Genomic DNA, 26393 nt, shown 5'->3' with positions numbered 1-26393 from the left:
AAGCGTTGGGGTTAAGCAGAAATCCTCTGCCCTTACCCCCTTTTGGATAGGACCATCTCCCCGACTTTCCCTTATCTTTATACGTTTGGTTCTTTGGCTGGAATTTTTTTTACGAAAAAAATGTGTCTTTCTAGTTTTGGTCTCTGGAAACCCTATTTTTTTTTATCTGAGGCTTTCTCAAGGATTTTATCCAGGCTAGGCCCAAACACATATGATCCTGAAAATGGAATTGCACATTAGGGATCGACCGATATAGATTTTTTAGGGCCGATACCGATAATTTGTGAACTTTCAGGCCGATAGCCGATAATTTATACCGATATTCTGGGAATTTTCATTTTTGAGAAAAAAAAAATTCCTACACAAATCTGCTGAAAATTAATATGTTTATTGTTAATGTGTATTTTTTTGTTTTTTTTGTTAATGTGTATTTTTTTTATAAATCTTTTTCATTTATACTTAATATTTTTGTGTTTTTTTTTTTTACCTAACTTTTAGCCCCCTTAGGGACTAGAACCCTTGTCCTATTCCCCCTGATAGATCTCTATCAGGGTGAATAGGATCTCACACTGTCCCTGCTGCTCAGTGCTTTGTGCACACAGCAGCATGGAGCTTACCATGGCAGCCAGGGCTTCAATAGCGTCCTGGCTGCCATGGTAACCGATCGGAGCCCCAGGCTTACACTGCTGGGGCTCCGATCGGAGGAGCAGGGGAGAGGGGATCCTGTGGCCACTGCCACCAATGAGTAATACTGGGTGGGGGGGGGGGGGGGGGCGCACTGCGCCACCAATGTTTTTACTATTGGCCGGGATTGGGGTGGGGGGCGCACTGCCCCACCAATGATTAATACTGGGGGGCTTGGGGGGGCGCACTGCGCCACCAATGAAGATAAGTCTCTCAATCATTCATATACAGGAGGCGGGAGCTGGCTGCAGAATCACATAGCCGGCTCCCGACCTCTATGAGCGGTGGCTGCGATCCGCGGCACCTGAGGAGTTAACTACCGCGGATCGCAGCTGCCGTTCATTGAGGTCGGGAGCCGGCTATGTGATTCTGCAGCCAGCTCCCGCCTCCTGTATATGAATGAATGAAAGGCTTATCTTCATTGGTGGCGCAGCGGCCACAGCCCCTCCCCTCCTCTTGTCTTCTCTTCTGTCATTGGCGGCAGCGGCAGCAGCAGCACAGGGGGAGGAGACACTGCTTCCTTCTCCCCTGTGCTGCGGAGGGAACACAGAGAGCGCTGAGAGCAGCGCGTTCTGTGTTCCCAATACGTTATCGGTATATCGGCAAAATAGATGCCGATAACGTTCAAAATCCTCAATATCGGCCGATAATATCGGCCAAACCGATAAATCGGTCGATCCCTATTGCACATCATTTATTCTTTGAAGTAAGATCGCCAGACCAGTTCTTCAACCACAGAGCTCTCCTTGCGGTGTTCAGAAGGGCCCCACTTTTAGCTGCGAACCTGACTGACTCAGCCGAGGCGTCCGCTGTAAAGGCAGTTGCCATCTTTAGGAGCGGGATAGTCTCCAAAATGTCTTCCCTGGGGGTTTCCCATTGACAGATGATTCTCCAGCTGAGATAACCACATTAATAGGGATCTAGCCACTGATGTGGATGCCACGTTGGTTGAAATTAGTGCCGCAGAAGCCTCCCAAGATTTTCTCAGGAGACCATCAGCCTTGCGGTCCATGTGGTCTTTCAGCTGGGAAGAGTCCTCAAATGGGATCGCTGTTTTTTTAGCTACCCTGGCGACTGGGGCATCTATTTTAGGGATTTCTTCCCATAATTTAGTATCTTCCTTGTCAAAAGATAAGCGACTTTTAAATTCCCTAGGAATAAAAAGCTTCTTCTCTACATCTTCCCACTCATCCAAGATCATTTGCTTTAAACTGGAATTAAAGGGAAAAACCTTTCTCTTCTTTGTTATTAGGCCAGCAAACATTTCCTCCTGAATGGATCTCTTTGTCGGTTCGTCCGAGATATCCATGGTCTGCCTAACAGCAGTCAGGAGGGAATCCATGTCCTCAGTTGAGAAACAGTATTTACGTTTCTCCTCGTGAGATGAGGAAGGCAAGGACTCTTCTTCTACCTCTTCTTCCGAATATTCCACCTCTATAACCTCCAGGTCTGACTCTAAGACTTCTCTAGGTCTTTTTATCCCGGTGGTTTGCTCAGCCACCTTAGGCGTTATCAGAGAGGAAACTGAAGCTTTAACTTCTTCTTTAATGATGGCCCTAAGGTCTGTTAAGAGGGACGACTGTTCCTCTTTAATCATTTTATTAATACAGTCTGCACAAAGCTTTTTTGTATATGAGTCCTGAAGCCTCTTGCTGCAGATAGCACATCTTTTAGACTTCTTTTTACTCTCCACTTTGAGGGTAGAATCTTTTTCTCCCTAAGAGACATGATGATAGAAAGGCAGGCTATAATGCTTTGCTACACCTATCCTTATACCCCCATTGTAGTGCTGGGTACTCACATGTCCTTGGGCAGGAGGGTCTGGGGACTGCTCTCTCATACTGGATGAATTCATAACTGAGGGACTCCCACTTAGCCCAACCAGAATTTAAATGCCACTGGCACTTACCCCTCCTGTCGTGGATGCTCCTCCCATTCCTGTTCCGGTCATTCCTAGGAAATCAGGATGGGACGCGAGGCCGGAACGCCAGGCCTCCAGCGTCCCTCGCCGTGGGGATTGATTGCAGGGCGCCGCCATACTGTATCCGGTGTCGGAGGTTACGCGCATGCGCACTCCTTCCCCGGCGTCTCTACATCACTTCCGGCTCAGCGCAGAAGGCCGGAAGTGACAGAAGATGCTCTGACTCACGCGCAATCTCCCCTGGAGGAAGCATCCTGCAGCCCAGAGCCCCAGCTGGGTTGCGGCTACCGTTCCCCAGCCCCTAGGATCTTCGTTCCCAGCAGTGAGCCGCATGACCCACAGGTACTGGAGGGGCTGGGAGGCTAAGGGACCCCAGCTTAAGGGTTTTAGCCCGGCGAAATAAGTAAGAAAAAATTTCAAGGTCCAAAGAGAGACCTTCTCTCTGCCCCGTCCATTATTGGGACAGGAAAAAACACTGGTGAAGGAGGGTGGGGGGGGGGGGGGGGCTTTTAACCTCTCTCTGTTTCCTGTCCCAATAGTGGGCGGGGGAGACAACCTCCATGTAGTGCTGTCATGGAGGACGTCCTGGAAAAAGGTTTTAAGTGAATCTGTCAGCTAATCTTACTATATGTAACCCAAGCCAAGGCTACGTAGTGCTGCCTAACACAATAAAAAACCTACCTTTCTTAGTACTATCCCTATTTCTGAAGTGCGGAAATAGAACTTTAATTTTAGGTCTCAAAGTCCCTAGCATGTATAACTGCTACAGGCACGCCTCTTTACATGTTCCCTGAACCTCCCCTTGCACCATCCAGTCCGTCCTCTCCACTACGACGTTACGATCCTCTTCAATTCCGTCTGGTTCTGCACACGTACAGTAAGTATGATGAGGCCAATGTCTATGGCGAGGCATACAGTGCGCAAGCTCGCTGAGGGATAACGCTCAACCAGCTGGCCAGAGCTGAAGGAGAATCGGGACATCGCAGTGGTGAGGGGGGACTGGATGGCACAAGAGGAGGTACAGGGAACATGCCAAGAGGCGGGCTCTTATAACAGTTATACACGCCCCACTGGCCATTTTAAGGCCTGATCTGCATACAAATCTGTTATGTATTAGACATGTAGTGTAATATTAGTGCAGGGATTGATTTAGCATCCTAGATTAACTCTGCTGTTCTTGATTACTTTTGCCTTGCTCTGTCAGTTAATCTACTCTCCTGTTCAGGTAAATATGGATGATACACACAAGAGCCAGACCGTGTCGCATTACATGACAAAAACACAAGAGAATCAAAGTTATTTTTCTGCAGTCCAGAAATACGTGGGGGTTTTTTAGGCAGCACTATGTAGCCTTGGCTTGCGTTACATATAGGAAGATCAGCTGACAGATTCCCTTTAAAAGCTTAAACGAGTCAGGATTAATATAATGAGATTTGTGACGAGATCCTTATACAGTGTATATACAAGGGATGAAACAAATGTTTTACCCATTAAATCTCAACTGCTACCACGAGCAGAGCTGCACGTGCGGTCTTAATGCTATGCCAGCTCTGTGCCACAGAAATGTAACAAGGAAGCGAAGGCTGGTATGACTCACTTGTGTCCTAGGTAACAGTTAGATTCTGTATCTGTTGACTCGTCTGCAGAAGTAATGCCACAGGGGAAAAACAAGATCTGCTTTACTACAAAATGGAGGTACCGATTGGTGATGGTGATAAAACTTCAGCCCTACGGCTGACAACTCTTAGGGGTCATTCACACGAGCGTGTATAGCCCGTTGCAGTTTTGCGGATCCGCAAAACACGGGCACCGTTCCGTGGCCATTCCGCATCATGGAAGAACGGAAAGGAACACTACGGAGTGCTTTCTGGGGTTCCGTTCCGTGCTTCCACACCACAAAAAGATAGAACTTCTCTATCTTTTTGCTGAATGGAAGGATCGCGGACCCATTCAAGTTAAGGGGTCTGCGATCCCCATGCACCTGCCCCACGGAAGGTGCCTGTGCATTGCGGACCGCAATTTGCGGTCCACAGCACGGGCTTCACACGTTCGTGTGAAAGAGCCCTTATTAATAATTTCATATAACACACATGAATAGCACAAATCACTCAAAAACACCTATCTAAACGGTGGGGCGGCCAAACATGTCCTGTGAGAGCGAGGGGGCACTGGTTCCTCTTTGACAAATTCAGCCTTATAGTCATTATGTAAGAGCCCCACACATGTACAAGACTGCCCTCTAGTGACCCAAAAAGCTATAGTCCCACTTCGTGCATACAAGACAATACATTTCAGGGCAGACAAAGCACGCCATATCTGTAAAGAGCAAAATTCTAATCAAACTGCATAAAGACAAAGTAAAGGGAGAGAATACACAGCGCGACCTACTGATCAAAGACAGTCCTGGTTCTCCAAAACTGAGCTGGGTCATTAAATCATCCAAAAACCCATTTGTTTCCTAAAGATGGCAGAAAAGACAATACTCTAATAATGAGACAATATAAGGCTAGGACTACACAGCGCGTTGTATTGCGTCACAGCTTCTGCAGAACACATTCACTAGAAGTAGTGGCAGTCAGGGGTGGAGAGCCGCCGTGTAGCCCAGGCTGCACTGTGACTTTTTTAAAGCATCGATTGATTTTAACCAGTCCAGAAGACTGCATACGGCCCAATGAATTGCTCCGGACAGCGGCTGTAGCACAATAGTTAACAAAAAGTTTTAAATGAAGTCGTATTGCAATATACAGGTACATGCAATAAAAATATTGTCCACGATAGTTTTCTCCCTGGTAGCGATCACCGCCATTTCTCCTGTGGCTGAAATCCTGGTCCACCATCTCCTGCATTGGACCAGACATGCTCAGTAGCTTCTCCTCTCAATAGCGGGGTACTGATCTGACAGAGAAGCAGTTTAAGGGACCCAGACTCCCTTCATTCATTCCTTCCTACTTGGAAATTGAAAGACATATATAGCTATATCTCTCTAAGCAGTGCAGAAGGAAGATGGAGGGGGGGGGGGGGGTAACATACCATAATGCTAATTATTTATGGCTTGTGTGTGAGGTACTATTTTCTATATGGGCAGGGGAGCTGACTGCAATGCACTTCGGAGAGATGCGGGTGCCTTAGTGCCACATGTGACAGCTGCTGCCCATCCACAGAAAAGGAAAAGACACGAGCACCAGATATGCGAGCAAAAAATAATAAAATGATAAAAAGGATGAAAGTTACACTGGAGAGCAGGTTTTTGCTTTAAAATAGTTAAAATAATGGTGTGCATTAGTCCAGATTGGAGATGAGCGATTCGAGAGGGGCTGAAGAAGCCCCTCCGTGTCGCTACGGTTGACAGGGCCTGGCATCTCTCCCAGCCCTGACAATCTTGTGCCTGCGCCGCTCCTGCAAGTACCTGCACAAGCTCTGCAGCACTACAGAAAGTCTCTGTGTAGCCCAAACCTAAAGAGTAATTTTACCAAAAAAAAACTTTAACCCGCCAGTTGCAAATGCAATAAATGCCCACACACACACACACACACACTTCTTAAAGAGGACCTTTCACAGATTATTACACTATGAACTGAGTATACAGACATGTAGAGCGGCGCCCGGGGATCTCACTGCACTTACTATTATCCCCGGGCGCCGCTCCGTTCTCCTGCTATGCCCTCCGGTATCTCCGCTCACTAAGTTATAGTAGGCGGAGTCTGCCCTTGTTCTGCTCTAGCGCTGGCCAATCGCAGCGCAGAGCTCACAGCCTGGAAGGTAATTTTCTCCCAGGCTGTGAGCGCTGCAATGCGATTGGCCAGCGCTACAGAAGAACAAGGGCAGACTCCGCCTACCATAACTTAGGGAACGGAGATACCGGAGGGCATAGCGGGAGAACGGAGCGGCGCCCGGGGATAATAGTAAGTGCAGTGAGATCCCCGGGCGCCGGTCTACATGTCTGTATACTTAGTTCATAGTGTAATAATATTTAAAAGGTCCTCTTTAAATCACCCTCTGCCCCAGCGCTGCTGGTCCTTGGTGCTCCGCCAGTAGAAAAACTGGGACAGGCACACACATGACCACTCCAGCCAATTACAGAAACACAGATCGGTGGAAAACAATGGACCCTTGGCGCTGGCTGCTTTCAAACGGTTCGCTTTCTGCAGCTTTTGAAGTCAATATCAGAAACTAAACAAAACTCCTACTTTTTGCCATCAAAAAAAATTCAACAAAATGGCGGAGTATAACATCCCCTCCCCCCTCAAAGGGAATCTGTCAGCAGTTCTATTCTGCCCTATCTGAGGACAATGTGGTACCCTTAGCAAAGCGCTGGGTCACCTACCTGAATTGATCCAGCCGTCTTCCTAAAATATATTGAACAGCTTCAGTGTGCAGGACTTTCGTCTCCGCTCAAAAATCATATTCTGAGCGGACACCGAACGGACCCCATTATAGTCTTTGGGTCTTTAGGCTCCATTATACTTATTAGTTAGGTCTCAGTTATCTTCAGAATCCGTCCTTTCCGTTCTCCTGCTCCTCAACGGAGCCGAAGAACAGAAAGGAGAAACGGTGATGTGAAAGGAGCCTTAGGATAATCAGAGGTGCTAGACGAGGACAATCCATATCAATAAGCTCTACTAGGGTATATGAGCCCCCTCAAGTCACCAAAACGGAGAGCTGCTGCAAAAAGGTAACTTTTTCTCTCAAGGCCACGAGAATACTATTTATAAGAGGATCATCTATTGATTACAATGTGACAGGCAAGGATAGGACAAAACGGCGTGGTCAGAGTAGTTTGGGGTGCAGCCGAGAACTGCACGGCCAATTAGGCTGCAGCCTCTTATTTAGCTAATGAAGATAGCAGTGTATAGCCGGTCTGCACTGTTAATGGCCACCCGGCACCTTCAATACCATTCACTTCAATGGAACTGCGCTATGTTACCATTGTACGTGACATCACATGACCTAGGAAGAGGCCCCAACGCTCACGCCTCCCCAAACAGCTTATAGGCAGAGGTCCTGGAAGATGACCAATCCTAAGGCTAGAGAAGTCCTATAACAGTATACAGCATGAGACTACTGACTGGCTGCAGTTGTCACGTGCGGCATATGGACACGCCACTGCTGCCATCAGGACAGCAAAGCCCAGCAGGCAGAACAGAGTGGCGGTGCTGGAAAGGAAGGCGCTCAGGACAGCAAGTATGGGTTCTTTATTCTAACAGTCTCCATGCCATAAGTGTGACAACCCCTCTAGTGTAACCAGGAGTAAGACAGAAACTGGTTCTTCAGGACGCCTTCTGGGCTATGGCACAGCTGGATCTATACCAGTGGCTTGTCACTGAAACACCCCCTTCCTAATGACAGGAAAATAACAAAGTTGTGGGTAGGTCCCCAGATAAGGTAAGTCATTGCTGGGTAAAGTGCCTCCCTACCCCTGAAGGCTCGTACACAACATGCCCTGCTTCTTATGATGCCCACCAAGGAAGCGGAGGAGCCGTCACCACAGTCACCCATGTACCACAGGACATACATGCTAATTACTCACCATGGGAATATCCGAGGCACTTCCCAGTAAGTCACAAAGCTCCCAGCGCCTTCATTTGCCAGCCTGGCAGGCACCGTGCTTGTCCCTGCTATGCCCCCTTGCCAGGCGTGGGGCAGTTACGCCTTCGCTCTTCCTCTGGTGGTGACAGGGTAGCGGCTAGTTCCCCCTTCTCCGAAAGGACCTTCTGACGTCGCCAGCCCACGTGACGCACCCATGTGACTTCGGCGGTCACGTGGTACGGCTCCTGCGCGGGCTGTGTGCGTTCCACTGAGGAGTTTGGCGGTTCTCTGGGGTGATAGGGAGTGGGACTGTTCAGAAGGCAATGGCGGGGCTGCTGAGGACAGACGCGCGCATTAGTGTGCTGTGGTCCCAATGCTTTAACTTGGCACCGAGCTATACATGGGCCTTATTAACCGCTTCACGACCAGCAACAAGGATTTCAACTGTTCGCCTCGCCTTTTTGTGTCACCTTATGCTGACCCCCATAACTTTTCTTTCTTTTTCTTCCATGAACTGAGGTGTGTGAGGTTTTGTTTTCTTGAAGAGTATCTTTTTTATTGGTATCATTTTGGAGAACCTGTAACTTTTAGATATTTTTTTTTCTTTGTGAATTGAGGGGGGAGTTGAGTTTTTTTTTTTTAAATTAACATTCTCCATGAATAACATGATATTTTAGCAATTTGAACATTTGCAGATTCAGCAATACCCTTTATATTTTTTCTATTTTTAAAGGGAACCTGTCACCTCCAAAACAGATATAAAACTGACATCATTACCTTACAGTAGCCCCCCGTGTGTTCCTAATCATGTGTTTCATTCCTCCATCGGTTGTTGCATACTTTATAAAAACGCTGTTTTAATCTCCATTCGCGCTATCCTCAGAGCCAGCTAGAAGTCAAGGGGGCAGCCTCCTTGCTTCAAGTCCAGCTAAGCACGACCCTTACCCGTCCTCCCTTCACTGTGATTGACATCTCCCGCACTCAGCCTGCCGCTTTCCTGTCTCTGCGCATGTGTCGGGCGCGAGCACGATGGAAAAGTGCGGGAGACGGGATCGCGCAGTGACATGGAGCGCATGCGCGTGAAGAGAGGACAGGTAAGGCTACTTTCACACTAGCGTTCGGGTGTCCGCTCGTGAGCTCCGTTTGAAGGGGCTCACGAGCGTCCCCGAACGCATCCGTCTGGCCCTAATGCATTCTCAGTGGAGGCGGATCCACTGAGAATGCATCCGCCTGCCAGCGCTCAGCCTCCGCTCAGTGAGCGGACACCTGAACGCTGCGTGCGGAGGCGAGCGGATCCGTCCAGACTTATAATGGAAGTCAATGGGGACGGATCCGCTTGAAGATGACACTATATGGCTCAATCTTCAAGCGGATCCGTCCCCCATTGACTTTCAATGTAAAGTCTGAACGGATCCGCTCAGGCTACTTTCAGACTTAGAAATTTTTCTAAGTTATAATGCAGACGGATCCGTTCTGAACGGATACAAACGTCTGCATTATCAGAGCGGATCCGTCTGATGAAACATCAGACGGATCCGCTCCGAACGCTAGTGTGAAAGTAGCCTAAGAGGCGAGCTTAGCTTGACTTGAAACGAGGAGGCCACTGCCCCTTTGACTTCAAGCTGACTCTGAGGATAGCGAAAACACAGATTAAAACAGCGTTTTTATAAAGTATACAACAACCAGTGGAGGAATGAAAAACATGATTAGGAACACACTGGGGGCCAGGGCCGGCGCTTCCATAGAGGCAAGGAGGGCAATGGCCCCCCCGCGCCGGCCCGCAACTAACTTTAGACAGACAGGACAGTCAGTGTCACATGGAGATGAGCGCTTCCATTGTGGAAGCGCTCATCTCCAGTCATCTGTATCGCCGTCCTCAGGACAACGATACAGATGGCTGTGCGGCAGGGGAGGGAGAGGTGTGTCCCTTTCCCTTCCTCTGATAGGCTGCCGGCCTAGTGCCTGCAGCCTATCAGAGGCTGGCGCAGGCGGCGCGATGACGTCATCGCGCCGCCTGAGCCGTACAGCGTGGGACACAGGCCGGAAGGGGCCTGCATCGCAGCCAAGGAGGTAAGTATGTGTTTTTTTCTTTATTTATTTTTTCTGTTCAATACTGGTGGCTACTGGCAAATGATCGGGGGGCCCTATGGCTACTGGCACATGATAGGGGGGGCCCTATGGCTACTGGCACATGATAGGGGGGGCCCTAAGGCTACTGGCACATGATAGGGGGGGCCCTAAGGCTACTGGCACATGATAGGGGGGCCCTAAGGCTACTGGCACATGATAGGGGGGCCCTAAGGCTACTGGCACATGATAGGGGGCCCTATGGCTACTGGCACATGATATAGGGGGACTCTGGCTACTAGCACATGATGGGGGGTCCTTTGGCTACTGGCACATGATATAGGGGGACTCTGGCTACTGCACATGATGTAGGGGGGCTCTGGCTACTGGCACATGATGTAGGGGGGCTCTGGCTACTGGCACATGATGTAGGGGGGCTCTGGCTACTGGCACATGATGTAGGGGGGCTCTGGCTACTGGCACATGATTGGGGGGCATCTATGAGGGCATATTTTACTGGCACATTATTGGGGGACATCTATGGGGGCACTTCTTACTGGCACATTATTGGTGGCACTATAGAGGCATCTACTGAGGCCACAAAGAACGGTTATTTTATATGGGGGCTCTGTATAGGGGCATTTTATACTGGGACACATTGTGTGCTGTGGGGGCACTGAGAAGGGGTATTTTATGCTTACAAATTATGGGGGACACTGAGGGCATCTACTGGGGCACTATATATTGGGCATTTTATACTGGTACATAATGGGGGGGCACTATGGGGGCATTTACTGGGGGCACTATATAGGGGTATTTTATACTGGCACATTATGGAGGCACTATGGGGACATTAGCTCAACTGGGGGCATTACAAGGGGGTATTTTTTGCACTGTCTCATTATAAGGAAAATTATTTCTACTGGGGGGGCATTATGGTGGGCTTTATTACTCCCCCATGGTATGACCCCCCTAGTAGCAGCACCAGCCTCTCCCTGCTCTGCTATCCCTCTACCCCTTCTCCAAATCCTTATTATGAAATCTTTCTCATTAGGATAAAACACAACATCAGCTCCGCCGAGCCCCCGGCCAAAGTGTGGAAGTGGCGTCCGAGATCCCCAAGGGCCAAGCCAAGTAACTGTAAGTTTTCATATAAAATATGTTTGTTATACACATATAGCCTACACTGTGCCCCAAAATATACAGTTTCTTCTGTAAAAGTGATGGTGGGGCCCCTTATTGTTTTTCACCCCAGGGCCCCATTTCACCTAGAACCGGCCCTGCTGGGGGCTACTGGAAGGTAATGATGTTGGTTTAACATGTGTTTTGGAGGTCACAGGTTCCCTTAAAAATGATGGGGTAGGTTTATTTTTACATTTTTTTACGTTCCCTTAGGGGAACCATACACAATACTACTATGCTACAGTGTATCTTGATTTTATTACAAAGTTACAGAGGCAGGGTGTAATAGGAGGCATGGCAGGCCATGGGAGCTTCACAAGCTGCCATGACTCCCAGTCAGAACCCCACAATTGCATCTCTATTGCCCCCTCTCTCGTCTAACCACTTGGATCCAGTGGTTGCTATTGACTGCGGCATCTGAGGGGGTTAAAACAGATGGATGGGCGTTATCTCTGATCTCAGCCACAGCAGGCGGGTGTTAGATGTGTAATGCAGCTACCAACCGCTGTGCAAACGCTCTTCGTGCACCTGTGACGTTCATGTATGTCAGGGTGTACAGGTGGGTTAATGTAAGTGCTCCAGAATATGTATTAACTCCTTAGGGGCTGTCCACACAGAATTTTTTTGCAGGCCACATTTCGCAGATTCTTCTTGGACATGTCCTTTCTAGGCGCAGTCACAGCCATAAACCACCGGCACATGAACAGCAGGGCAGCTTCCCATTGAACATAATGGGAAGCGGTTACCGCACAGGCCCCCAGCAGATTTTTGGCATGGAATCTGCGCTTTATTCAGCCTGCAGAAAATCCTTGTGTACATTGGCCATGTGTCGTACCTGTACACATCACCATTGATTGTCAGGCACTGGTGAGGGTAGACTACATGACACTCTTCCATTCCAGAAGGGATGAAGGGAGCGCGGTGCTGGAACCAGAGAGCCAGTGACATACGAGTCTTACTCTGCCTGGCTATATGAAAAGGGGTTCGTTTGCAGAAAAAACTGACCCATGTCCTTCATTCTATGGGTCAGTACGATTACAACGATACCCCATATGTATATATTTTTTCTCTCTAAATAATGTAAAAATAAATTTAAGCTTTGATAAAAAAATATATACAGGGAGTGCAGAATTATTAGGCAAGTTGTATTTTTGAGGATTAATTTTATTATTGAACAACAACCATGTTCTCAATGAACCCAAAAAACTCATTAATATCAAAGCTGAATATTTTTGGAAGTAGTTTTTAGTTTGTTTTTAGTTTTAGCTATTTTAGGGGGATATCTGTGTGTGCAGGTGACTATTACTGTGCATAATTATTAGGCAACTTAACAAAAAACAAATATATACCCATTTTAATTATTTATTTTTACCAGTGAAACCAATATAACATCTCAACATTCACAAATATACATTTCTGACATTCAAAAACAAATCAGTGACCAATATAGCCACCTTTCTTTGCAAGGACACTCAAAAGCCTGCCATCCATGGATTCTGTCAGTGTTTTGATCTGTTCACCATCAACATTGCGTGCAGCAGCAACCACAGCCTCCCAGACATTGTTCAGAGAGGTGTACTGTTTTCCCTCCTTGTAAATCTCACATTTGATGATGGACCACAGGTTCTCAATGGGGTTCAGATCAGGTGAACAAGGAGGCCATGTCATTAGATTTTCTTCTTTTATACCCTTTCTTGACAGCCACGCTGTGGAGTACTTGGACGCGTGTGATGGAGCATTGTCCTGCATGAAAATCATGTTTTTCTTGAAGGATGCAGACTTCTTCCTGTACCACTGCTTGAAGAAGGTGTCTTCCAGAAACTGGCAGTAGGACTGGGAGTTGAGCTTGACTCCATCCTCAACCCGAAAAGGCCTCACAAGCTCCTCTTTGATGATACCAGCCCAAACCAGTACTCCACCTCCACCTTGCTGGCGTCTGAGTCGGACTGGAGCTCTCTGCCCTTTACCAATCCAGCCACGGGCCCATCCATCTGGCCCATCAAGACTCACTCTCATTTCATCAGTCCATAAAACCTTAGAAAAATCAGTCTTGAGATATTTCTTGGCCCAGTCTTGACGTTTCAGCTTGTGTGTCTTGTTCAGTGGTGGTCGTCTTTCAGCCTTTCTTACCTTGGCCATGTCTCTGAGTATTGCACACCTTGTGCTTTTGGGCACTCCAGTGATGTTGCAGCTCTGAAATATGGCCAAACTGGTGGCAAGTGGCATCTTGGCAGCTGCACGCTTGACTTTTCTCAGTTAATGGGCAGTTATTTTGCGCCTTGGTTTTTCCACACGCTTCTTGCGACCCTGTTGACTATTTTGAATGAAACGCTTGATTGTTCGATGATCAATTTTAAGAGTGCTGCATCCCTCTGCAAGATATCTCACTATTTTTGACTTTTCTGAGCCTGTCAAGTCCTTCTTTTGACCCATTTTGCCAAAGGAAAGGAAGTTGCCTAATAATTATGCACACCTAATATAGGGTGTTGATGTCATTAGACCACACCCCTTTTCATTACAGAGATGCACATCACCTAATATGCTTAATTGGTAGTAGGCTTTCGAGCCTATACAGCTTGGAGTAAGACAACATGCATAAAGAGGATGATGTGGTCAAAATACTCATTTGCCTAATAATTCTGCACGCAGTGTATATATGTGTGTATATATATATATATATTTATTATTTTATTTTTATTTTATTTTTTTACATCACCATATTCTGACCCCCATAACTTTTTTTATACTTATGTCTACTGAGCTGATCACATTTTATTAAATTTTTATGGGTAAGAGAAGCAATGAAAAAATGGCAGATCGGCCATTTTGACCCTTTTTTCCGTTACGCCATTCGCCATATTGGAATTTTTTTTATATTTTAATAGTATAGGCGTTTTCGGTCACGATGATACCCATGATGTTTATTGTTATTTAGGTATTTATTTTTTCATTTTGTATATATTTTAAATTTTTTTGTGATTGATTTTGAAGCTCATATACGAGCCTATAAATAATGTTTTTTGATTTTGTTCTATCAGGGATTTTTAAAATGAGATTTACACTAGAAATTTCTCATTTCTTATCCTGGCTTGCCATCCGGTGGCCAAAATGAACAGTTAAAGCCTCGTCGAGGCTTACAGTGTTTAGCGCAACTACCGATTCCCATTGGCCGCACGGGGCATCATTAGGAAGCGCAAGCTTCCGGGTTTTTGCACATTTAGATGCCGTGATCTCACTTGATCACGGCATCTAAAGCCTTTAATTACCGCGATCAACATTATTGCAGGTCACAGTAATTAGCCACAGGTCTCTGCTGTTTGAAACAGCAGAGATCTGCCAGCCACGGCGCCCGCTGCATGTCCGAGCGGGCGCCATGTTTACACATCGCTCCAGCGCCATACATGTACGGCGCTGGTAGCAAACGGGTTAAACCAGGCATCCTCAAACTGCGGCCCTCCAACTGTTGTAAAACTACAACTCCCACAATGCCCTGCTATAGGCTGATACCTGTAGGCTGTTTGGGCATGCTGGGATTTGGAGTTTTGCAACAACTGGAGGGGCCGTGGTTTGAGGATGCCTGGGTTAAACTAAGTGTATTGCTATTAGTCTGACCTCTGGTGGTTATTTTTCAGTACAACAGGTTCATATTCACTAAAACTGGTCTAAATAGTATGTGCATGAAAATGTTACGCAAGAGAGCTGAACAGGCGCAAGTTTTCCATGAAAGTGCAACTTTTAATAACGACTCAAAACTGACGAAAAGTACTCCAGCCCTGAAGTAGAGTAGAAATTAGACTATTTTTGCGACTAAATCGGGCACAAAAAAAGGAGCACTTGCATAAATAGGTTAAAAAAAAAGGTGCAAATGTCATTGCCTTCTATAATGTTTTATTGAAAAATTAAAAAAAGGTGCAAAAGTTTGAGAACTTCAGAATTGGGTCTCTTGCACACAAACGTTGTGTGCCCGTGGCCGTATTGCGTCCCGCATACGGTGGGTCCGCAATACACTGGCACCGGCCCTTGTGCACTCCGCATCACGGATGCAGACTCATTCGCTTGAATGGGTCCGCAATCGCGGAGATGAAGCACGGATCGGAAGCACTACGGAGTGCTTCCGTGGTGTTTCTGTCCGTGCCCCCCCACCCCCAACTGCAAAAAAATAGAACTTGTCTGGATTTGAGGACCCATTGAAGTGAACAGGTCCGCATCCGTTAAGCCGGAATGCACTCGGAGCGGTGCCCGTGTATTGCGGATCCGCAAATGCGGTCCGCAATACGGCCACGGACTGCACACGTGTGCAATAAACCTAAGACATAGGTGACTGCAGGAAGGGGTGGGCTGCGATCAGCCCATATTGTAAACAGTGGCACCCCTGTTACCTAGGTACATTGCATTCAGAAAGTTGTCATACCCAAATTCGAGCTTTACCCTATCAGCGTCAGCCCACTACCTGAGAAAGTGAAAAGAGAATATTAGGATTTTTTTCTAATTTATTAAAAAGGGAAAATGGAAATAGGTTTTCTCTAGATAGGTCTGATCGGTGGGGGGGTCTGACACCCGGGACCCTCACCAATTAGCTGTTTGAGAAGGCAGTGACGCTCGCAGTAGCACCACTGACTTCTCTCAGCTTTCCCTACGTCATGTGACAACATGTTCATCGGTCACATGTCCTAGGCGCAGCTCAGCCCCATTGAAGTTAATGGGGCTGAGCTGTGATACCAAGCAAAGCTATACAATGTGCGGCGCTGTGCTTGGTTTGCAGAGAGAAGGCCACAGCGTTACTGTGAGCACCAATGCCTTCTCAAACAGCTGATCAGCGGGAGTCCCGGTCAGACCCCCTACCCATCAGATATTGGAGGATAGTTTCAGTATAAAACTCCTGGAAAACCCCCTTGAACTTTCACATGGACATAAGTAATGAGACCTTTTCCCAATGACACGTGAAATTTAGCTCTAGGGGCCTCCTACTTCTCTTGATGACCTGTAAGATATTTCTGCACCTTGATTGGCTTCCACCTATGGTAAATCCTGGTGATTGCACATGATTTGTAAAGACTCACCCCTGTTTATATAATGTCTCACAGCTGACTGCATATCAGAGCAAACACCAAGCCATGGTCCCTCTGACTGAGCTCCAAACATATTTTGTACAGAAGAGAAACTTCCAGAAGATCAATCATCACTGCAGCACTCTACCAATCTGGGCTTTATGGCAGAGTGATCAGAAAGGAGTTTCTCAGTAAAAGACGCATGACAGCCCGTCTGGAGTTTGTAAGAAAAAAAGCACCTAAAGGACTCTCAAACTGTGAGAAACAAGATTCTGTGGTTTGATGAAACCAAGATTGAACTTTTGACCTAAGTTCTGGAGGGAACCAGGTACTGCTCATTGCCATGGTGGCTGCAGCAGCATCATTCTGTGGTGGTGTTTTTCAGTGGCTGGGACAGGGAAAGTGGTCAGGGTTGAGAGAAAGCTGAATCGAGCAAAGTACAGAAATATTTTTAATGAAAACCTGATCCAGGGTGTATTAGACACCCAGATGCTGCTAGTGATTGTTGGGAGGAAAGCATTCCCTGCAGGCAATCGTCAGATAGCTAGCAGAGGACACTGTTGCTATTACATGCAGCAATGTTCTCCGCAACATGGGGAGGAGCAATCGCTATGCCATCGCTTATCCCCATGCAGGACAGTGTAGTGCCAGCAGCAGATCGCTATTAGACAGCTCGATCTGCTGCCGGCAAATCCAGATCTTTCAGCATGATCTGGATTGCCTAATGAACGAGCGTTTGCTTGTTCATCGGGCAGTTAGAGGCAGTATTAGACTGCCAGATGATCACTAATGAGCGTTCATACGAACGTTCATTACCGATCATCAGGCATAAAATCTGGCAGTCTAATTTTTAGGGACATCTCTGTGAATGTCCTGAGCACTGACTTTAACCCAAATGATCATCTCTGGAGAGAGCTGAACATGGCCACCATCACCATCATCCGAACAGATATTGAGAGGATCTGCACAGAAGAATGGCAGAAAATGGCCAAATTCAGGTGTGCAAACCTTGTGGCATTATATCCAAGAAGACTGGAGGTTGTAATCACTGCCAAAGATGCTTCAACTAAGTACTGAGGGTCTGAATACTTGTGTCAATGCAAGGTTTTAATTTTTAATAAATTAGCAAAGATTTCTAACATTCTGTTTTCACTTTGTCATCATGGGGTGGCAAATGATGAGAAAAAAAAACTTTTTTTTTAGCACAAGGCCGCAACATAACAAAATATGAAAAAAAAGTGAAAGGGTCTGAAAACTTTTCAAATGCATTTTCTACTTTTGCACAATAAGAACACATTAACCATTTGTTTTTGTATTGCTAAAATCAAAAACCCAATATTCTGTTTATTAGGAGACAGATGAACAAAAGAACCAGCAATTATACACTGCTCATTTCCAAGGGTTATGGCCACTGCTGCAATTCCGCAGAGGTGGCCATGCTTGCACACTCTAGGAAAAAGAGCTGGCCTCTCTGGTATCTGGAACTGTGGGTGCAGAAGCTTCTGTCCCAGTCACCTTGTGTGGTGAATGGTGAGTGATGTGATGGACAGTCACAATACATTAGTAAGTGCACTGTGTCTAGATGATAAATGCTATTTGCTGAAGTGAGACAATCCCTTTAATTTGTTGTCCGTACATCTCCTGTGTAATGTACCGCCAACTAACCATTTTGAGTCCTGTACAGAAGATGCAATCATCTGACAATCGGTTGCTCCTATGTTGAGTGATTGACAGCATGTTTACATGGGACAAGGATCAGAAACAAGTGTTGATTTCCTACCATCTGGCTATCCAAAAGTTTCCTAGGCCTTGCCACCTTAGGGAAGCATCACCACCTTACACTCCCTGACAGTCCAAAAGTAGAAAACCCTGCAGAATTTTGCACGGCCCTATTGCTGCCCCAACACACTTAGTTCTCCAGCAGTCAAATGGTTAGACACTCTTTGAGGGCTATGGATTCATTTAGTGTATGCAAGAATTAAACCATTAATATTTAAAGCTTTATTGAAAAGTTGCAGACAAAATAAAATGTCATAGAAATTCAAGTTGTTTTAAAATAAAAGTGAGAAAATAACAATAAACCAAACACGTACAAGCTGTAGTCATTTCTGCTTCTGTGGAGGTAGCTGGAACAATTGACTCACATCAATAGATGTGGCAGACCCCACAAATGTGAACCAAGAAGTGTTTTTATAATTTCAGTCCTTGGCTCAGGTTTCAGAACTTCCTAGCAATGTATTTTGCTAATTTCTGGACAGTGGGCTAATAATGGGGAAAGTACCATGAATAGTAAGTTGTTCATTTCTCTATATTTCCCCTGCTATAGGGCATGGAGGATGTTTAGTTTAGACATAAACGTCCATCTACCATTGTTTTAAGCCAGGACCAACTAGGCTCAATTTTTGTGCTGGCTAAGGCTACTTTTATACTCGCGTTTTGGACGGATCCATTAAGATAATACAACCGGCTGCATCCGTTCTGAACGGATCCGTTTGTAATATCTTTAACATAGCCAAGAATGATCTTGAACACCATTGTAAGTCAATGAAGGACGGATGCGTTTTTTATTGTTTCAGTGAAAACGGATCCGTCCCCATTGACTTACATTGTATGTCAGTCTCCAAAGCGGAATGGAGGGTGAACTGATGCACTCTGAGCGGATCCTTTTCCATTTAGAATGCAAACTGATCCGTTTTGGACCGCTTGTGAGAGCCCTAAACGGATCTCACAAACGGAAAGCCAAAACGCTACCTTGATCGAATCTGCAATAAAAGTTCTTTGAAAGTTTAAAGAGTCTTTACAACATTAATTACAGCACATTCATGCAGTCATGTACATCTCATTACACTCATTATACAATTACCATGTTGAGTGGAGGTTTTGTGATGTACATTTAGCTCTGATGTTGAAATGCTTTTCTGTGAAGAAATGAAAAGTGAAAACAAGTCCTAAACAGACCACTAAAATTTCATGTTATTCTTGCAATAATGTTACGTTAGAAGATGTGTGTGGTAGATGATTTATTTGCCATGATTTCTTGGCTTTACCTAATATGGCTGTGTGGGTTTTTTTTATACTTACAATACTAAAGTAAAGTAATTTTTCGTGGTTTAAAGAAAATCTGTCGGGGTCGAGGGGCCCCATTCTAGAGAGACGTGCAGACCTACATCTAATGGATATTAATAACATATCCTATGGATATGCCATAAATGTTTGAGATGAGATTATCTCTCTAGGGATCAAATAATTTATATCGTCTATTTTTTTTATCATTGTTTGGTCCTGATGATTTTTCACAGATGGTACATCACTCCTAAATGAAATACAAAACAATGATGTACAGTCGTGGCTCAAAGTTTTGAGAATTACATAAATATTGGAAAAGTTGCTGCTTAAGTTTTTATAATAGCAATTTGCATATACTCCAGAATGTTATGAAGAGTGATCAGATGAATTGCATAGTCCTTCTTTGCCATGAAAATTAACTTCATCCCAAAAAAACCTTTCCACTGCATTTCATTGCTGTCATTAAAGGACCTGCTGAGATCATTTCAGTAATCGTCTTGTTAACTCAGGTGAGAATGTTGACGAGCACAAGGCTGGAGATCATTATGTCAGGCTGATTGGGTTAAAATGGCAGACTTGACATGTTCAAAGGAGGGAGATGCTTGAAATAATTGTTCTTCCATTGTTAACCATGGTGACCTGCAAAGAAACGCGTGCAGCCATCATTACGTTGCATAAAAATGTCTTCACAGGCAAGGATATTGTGGCTAACTAAGATTGCACCTCAATCAACAATTTATAGGATCATCAAGAACTTTAAGGAAAGAGGTTCAATTCTTGTTAAGAAGGCTTCAGGGCGTCCAAGAAAGTCCAGCAAGCGCCAGGATCATCTCCTAAAGAGGATTCAGCTGCGGGATCGGAGTGCCACCAGTGCAGAACTTGCTCAGCAGCAGGCAGGTGTGAGCGCATCTGCACGCACAGTGAGGCGAAGACTTTTGGAAGAGGGCCTGGTGTCAAGAAGGGCAGCAAAGAAGCCACTTCTCTCCCAAAAAAAAAAATCAGGGACAGATTGATTTTCTGCAGAAAGTATGGTGAATGGACTGCTGAGGACTGGGGAAAAGTCATATTCTCCGATGAAGCCTCTTTCCGATTGTTTGGGGCATCTGGAAAAAGGCTTGTCCGGAGAAGAAAAGGTGAGCGCTACCATCAGTCCTGTGTCATGCCAACAGTAAAGCATCCTGAGACCATTCATGTGTGGGGTTGCTTCTCATGCAAGGGAGTGGGTTCACTCACAATTTTACCACATCAAAAAAACGCTTTGCAGTAAATATAAGTGAGGGAAGAATAATTATCATGCACTAGAACACCTTCCCAATTAAAATATACCTTTTATTAATAATAAACTAAAATCTGGCCTACAGCCGGACTACACATAACAGGAGAGTCAGCAAGACATAGAATACAATACTATAATCAATGAGACAAGGGGTACACTGGTAGTACATGTGACAACATCCAGAAAAGGAATCCTTGACATGTATATAGAAGACGGCTGAGGAATCATTTACGATACAATAAACGACAATTATAGCTCAATGATGACCTGATATTGGTGGGGCCATCCATAAAAATAAAAAAAAACTGTAATGCAATATGGTCAATTGACTTGACATATATTCTGCGGTTATACACGGTTTGCTGAAATACTGAAAAAAGGTTTTGTGGTTACTCACGGTTTGCTGAGATATCAGTAGGTATAGAACTAAACGGTTTGCTGAGATGTCAGTGGGTGTAGTTCTCAATAGCCAGGTGGGGAACCAACACTGGTGAATGAAGCAATCAGGTAGATATTTAACATTACTGTTAACCAGGATGGTCCGGAGGCCGTAATATTAGTGCAGCTCAGAGACGTAATGTCGAATAGTCAGTGAAATCCTATCCTACATGAATCCCTCCGTGACCCTAATTAAGCTCAGCCCAGGGACACCCCTTAAAGGTAGAGGTTCCCTGTCCTCGTGCCTAATCTGACTCTCCCTGTATGCCCCTATCCTCATTAACCAATAGTATATAACATAACAGACACACTAAAGAAAACAACAGGAAAAAACACAAATCCCAACGTTACGTTTCCCCAGCCAGTATGACTTCTGTCTGGTTCGTCAGGGGAAGTGGATAACAATACTCCAGCAGCAGTGTCTCACAATGGAGATTTTCAATTTGGCGTCCCTCAATCGAGACCTGCCAGGAATAGGAGCCCAGATGTAGGCAATAGATGACCAGTGTCCCCAGATCCTAATCAAAATCAGCACCTTATAAAGTATCCTCCCCCAGTTAGTCCCTCCCCTTTAGACAATTATTTTCTTAGTATAGATTAGAGAGCGCAAATGATATCATGAGCGATATCTTATAGTATAATTATCAGCCCCCATATGTATAACAATACTGTATTTATAAGGAAAAGATCATAAAGCACCTTAAAATTGAATGCCCCATTGGTACAGCATGTGAACGCCGATTTGGAACACATATGGTTAATGAGGATAGGGGCATACTGGGAGAGTCAGATTAGGCACGAGGACAGGGAACCTCTACCTTTAAGGGGTGTCCCTGGGCTGAGCTTAATTAGGGTCACGGAGGGATTCATGTAGGATAGGATTTCACTGACTATTGGACATTACGTCTCTGAGCTGCACTAATATTACGGCCTCCGGACCATCCTGGTTAACAGTAATGTTAAATATCTACCTGATTGCTTCATTCACCAGTGTTGGTTCGCCACCTGGCTATTGAGAACTACACCCACTGACATCTCAGCAAACCGTTTAGTTCTATACCTACTGATATCTCAGCAAACCGTGAGTAACCACAAAACCTTTTTTCAGTATTTCAGCAACGCGTGATTTTTCACGGAATATATGCATAGTAATTCAGCAAACCGTGTATAACCGCGGAATATATGTCAAGTCAATTGACCATATTGCATTACTGTTTTTTATTTTTATGATGGCCCCACCAATATCAGGTCATCATTGAGCTATAATTGTCGTTTATTGTATCGTAAATGATTCCTCAGCCGTCTTCTATATACATGTCAAGGATTCCTTTTCTGGATGTTGTCACATGTACTACCAGTGTACCCCTTGTCTCATTGATTATAGTATTGTATTCTATGTCTTGCTGACTCTCCTGTTATGTGTAGTCCGGCTGTAGGCCAGATTTTAGTTTATTATTAATAAAAGGTATATTTTAATTGGGAAGGTGTTCTAGTGCATGATCACTCACAATTTTGCCCAAAAACACAGCCATGAATAAAGAATTGTACCAAAACACCCTCCAACAGCAACTTCTTCCAACAATCCAACAACAGTTTGGTGAAGAATAATGCATTTTCCAGCACGATGGAGCACCGTGCCATAAGGCAAAAGTGATAACTAAGTGGCTCGGGGACCAAAACGTTGACATTTTGGGTCCATGGCCTGGAAACTCCCAGATCTTAATCCCATTGAGAACTTGTGGTCAATCCTCAAGAGGCGGGTGGACAAACAAAAACCCACTAATTCTGACAAACTCCAAGAAGTGATTATGAAAGAATGGGTTGCTATCAGTCAGGAATTGGTCCAGAAGTTGATTGAGAGCATGCCCAGTCGAAATGCAGAGGTCCTGAAAAAGAAGGGCCAACACTGCAAATACTGACTCTTTGCATAAATGTCATGTAATTGTCAATAAAAGCCTTTGAAACCTATGAAGTGCGTGTAATTATATTTCACTACATCACAGAAACAACTGAAACAAAGATCTAAAAGCAGTTTAGCAGCAAACTTTGTGAAAACTAATATTTTTGTCATTCTCAAAACTTTTGGCCACGACTGTATACTGTGTATACATAAACAGCACAGAAGTTCAATGTGCTCCTTGCCTATCAAAATTTATCGAAGTGTCCCAGACTCGTACTTTTTCCCAACACCTGAATGGGTGGGTAGTTATTACTGTTCATTCTTTGGCAGGTATAAATATATATTATGTATTTCAGTGGTTGCCACGAGAAAGAGTGTATTAGACTGTTGGCCCCATTTATTTATTTTTTAAAATATCTTTATTAGTATATAAAAAGAATACACAAGGAGAGAATTTGAGTAAACATTCAATATGGTTAATACCTTTTTTTCCTTTTCCCTCTTCCCCCAACCCAGCCCTGTGATGCGTCCACCCTCCCCTCCCAATTCCCTTCAACAGAGAGAAAGGGGCAGGAGACAGGACGAGAAAAAAAAAGAGAATTTAATATAAAACATTACAGTCGATCAGATCTTCCAGCCATCCCATATCTTAATCCACTTCTCGTCTACATCTCTCTGCCTATAGAGAATCTGATCAAGATTCTAGCTAACAACAATATCCTCCCTAAGAGAATCTTTTGGTATTTATGGCTGCTTATTGTGGAGAGATCATTCAGCAAGAACAATTGTGGCTCAAAGGGGATTCGTATTTTAAGTTTATAAATAAGAAAGTTATTGATGCTATTCCAATATTCTCTAAGTTCTGGACAAGTCCAGATCATATGGAGGTAATCCGCACCTAAGGTATCACATCTAGGGCACTTAGATGTATCTCTTAACCCACATTTGTTTAACCAAATGATTATAATCTGTGACAGATACAAAACTGCACTAGAACATGGTTGAAATTTTGAGATAGTGAACCTAGATTAGTAAAAATATTCCCCCACCCTTCTAATTGTATATTTGGACAATCCAACTCCCAGGCCTTTTGTCCTGGTGATTGTGTATCACAAAACCGTGCCTTTAGTAATAGTTTGTATATATTTGAAATCTTAATTCTTAGGGGTGACGTCCCTGTCCATTCATTTAAAAAACAGGAACTATCTACAGTCAGATCCATAAATATTGGGACATCAACACAATTCTAACATTTTTGGCTCTATACACCACCACAATGGATTTGAAATGAAACGCACAAGATGTGCTTTAACTGCAGACTGTCAACTTTAATTTGAGGGTATTTACATCCAAATCAGGTGAACGGTGTAGGAATTACAACAGTTTGCATATGTGCCTCCCACTTGTTAAGGGACCAAAAGTAATGGGACAGAATAATAATCATAACTCAAACTTTCACTTTTTAATACTTGGTTGCAAATACTTTGCAGTCAATTACAGCCTGAAGTCTGTAACGCATAGACATCACCAGACGCTGGGTTTCATCCCTGGTGATGCTCTGCAAGGCCTCTACTGCAACTGTCTTCAGTTCCTGCTTGTTCCTGGGGCATTTTCCCTTCAGTTTCATCTTCAGCAATTGAAATGCAAGCTCAATCGGATTCAGGTCAGGTAATTGACTTGGCCATTGCATAACATTCCACTTCTTTCCCTTAAAAAACTCTGGTTGCTTTTACAGTATGCTTTGGGTCATTGTCCATCTGCACTGTGAAGCGCCGTCCAATGAGTTCTGAAGTATTTGGCTGAATATGAGCAGATAATATTGCTCGAAACACTTCAGAATTCATCCTGCTGCTTTTGTCAGCAGTCACATCATCAAAAAATACAAGAGAACCAGTTCCATTGGCTGCCATACATGCCCACGCCATGACACTACCACCACCATGCTTCACTGATGAGGTGGTATGCTTAGGATCATGAGCAGTTCCTTTACTTCTCCATACTCTTCTCTTCCCATCACTCTGGTACAAGTTGATCTTGGTCTCATCTGTCCATAGAATATTGTTCCAGAAATGTGAAGGCTTTTTTAGATGTCGTTTGGCAAACTCTAATCTGGCCTTCCTGTTTTTGAGGCTTACCAATGGTTTACATCTTGTGGTGAACCCTCTGTATTCACTCTGGTGAAGTCTTCTCTTGATTGTTGACTTTGACACACATACACCTACCTACTGGAGAGTGTTCTTGATCTGGCCAACTGTTGTGAAGGGTGTTTTCTTCACCAGGGAAAGAATTCTTCGGTCATCCACCACAATTGTTTTCCGTGGTCTTCCTGTTTTTTTGGTGTTGCTGAGCTCACCGGTGCGTTCCTTCTTTTTAAGAATGTTCCAAACAGTTGTTTTGGCCACGCCTAATGTTTTTGCTCTCTCTCTCTGATGGGTTTGTTTTGTTTTTTCAGCCTAATGATGGCTTGCTTCACTGATAGTGACAGCTCTTTGGATCTCATCTTGAGAGTTGACAGCAACAGATTCCAAATGCAAATAGCACACTTTAAATGAACTCTGGACCTTTTATCTGCCCATTGTAATTGGAATAATGAGGGAATAACACACACCTGGCCATGGAACAGCTGAGAAGCCAATTGTCCCATTACTTTTGGTTCCTTAACAAGTGGGAGGCACAAACTGTTGTAATTCCTACACCGTTCACCTGATTTGAATGTAAATACCCTCAAATTAAAGCTGACAGTCTGCAATTATAGCACATCTTGTTTTTTTGTTTTGTTTTTTCATTTCAAATCCATTGTGGTGGTGTATAGAGCCAAAAATGTTAGAATTGTGTCCATGTCCCAATATTTATGGACCTGACTGTATTATCCAGTATTAATTTATCATCCAAACTAAATAGTGCCGACCGCAGCTGCAAATACCTAAACCAAGAGAGATTTTCTACATTATGTGATAACTCCGTGAACAACTTAGGGCTCTTTCACACCTGCGTTCTTTTCTTCCGGCATAGAGTTCCGTCGTCGGGGCTCTATGCCGGAAGAATCCTGATCAGTTTTATCCTAATGCATTCTGAATGGAGAGAAATCCGTTCAGGATGCATCAGGATGTCTTCAGTTCCGGAACGGAACGTTTTTTGGCCGGAGAAAATACTGCAGCATGCTGCGCTTTTTGCTCCGGCCAAAAATCCTGAAGACTAGCCGCAAGGCCGCATCCGGAATTAATGGCCATTGAAAGGCATTGATCCGGCCTTAAGCTAAACGTCGTTTCGGCGCATTGCCGGATC

At 44.8% G+C, this 26393-nt stretch overlaps 1 protein-coding gene and 1 long non-coding RNA gene across 2 annotated transcripts in view; both read right to left on the bottom strand.

The window, feature by feature from the left end:
- Positions 1-8325, bottom strand: part of JAK2 (Janus kinase 2) — a 344639-nt gene extending 336314 nt beyond the window's left edge. The window contains exon 1 of the mRNA XM_040417135.1: positions 8133-8325. The gene's annotated coding sequence lies outside the window, so the exon portion shown is untranslated. The remainder of the gene's footprint in view (positions 1-8132) is intronic.
- A 556-nt stretch (positions 8326-8881) lies between these two features.
- Positions 8882-23311, bottom strand: LOC120991530. Its single transcript, XR_005776709.1, has 3 exons — positions 23302-23311; positions 15792-15802; positions 8882-8993 (listed from the first exon to the last, which is right to left on the bottom strand). It is a non-coding gene; the product is annotated as an uncharacterized LOC120991530 (long non-coding RNA).
- Between the last annotated feature and the right edge of the window lie 3082 nt (positions 23312-26393).

This window comes from Bufo bufo, chromosome 2 (assembly GCF_905171765.1).
Source record: "Bufo bufo chromosome 2, aBufBuf1.1, whole genome shotgun sequence".
Taxonomy (NCBI): domain Eukaryota; kingdom Metazoa; phylum Chordata; class Amphibia; order Anura; family Bufonidae; genus Bufo; species Bufo bufo.
The sequence above is the reverse complement of the archived record's forward strand: the minus strand, read 5'-3'. Positions and strand labels throughout refer to the sequence as shown.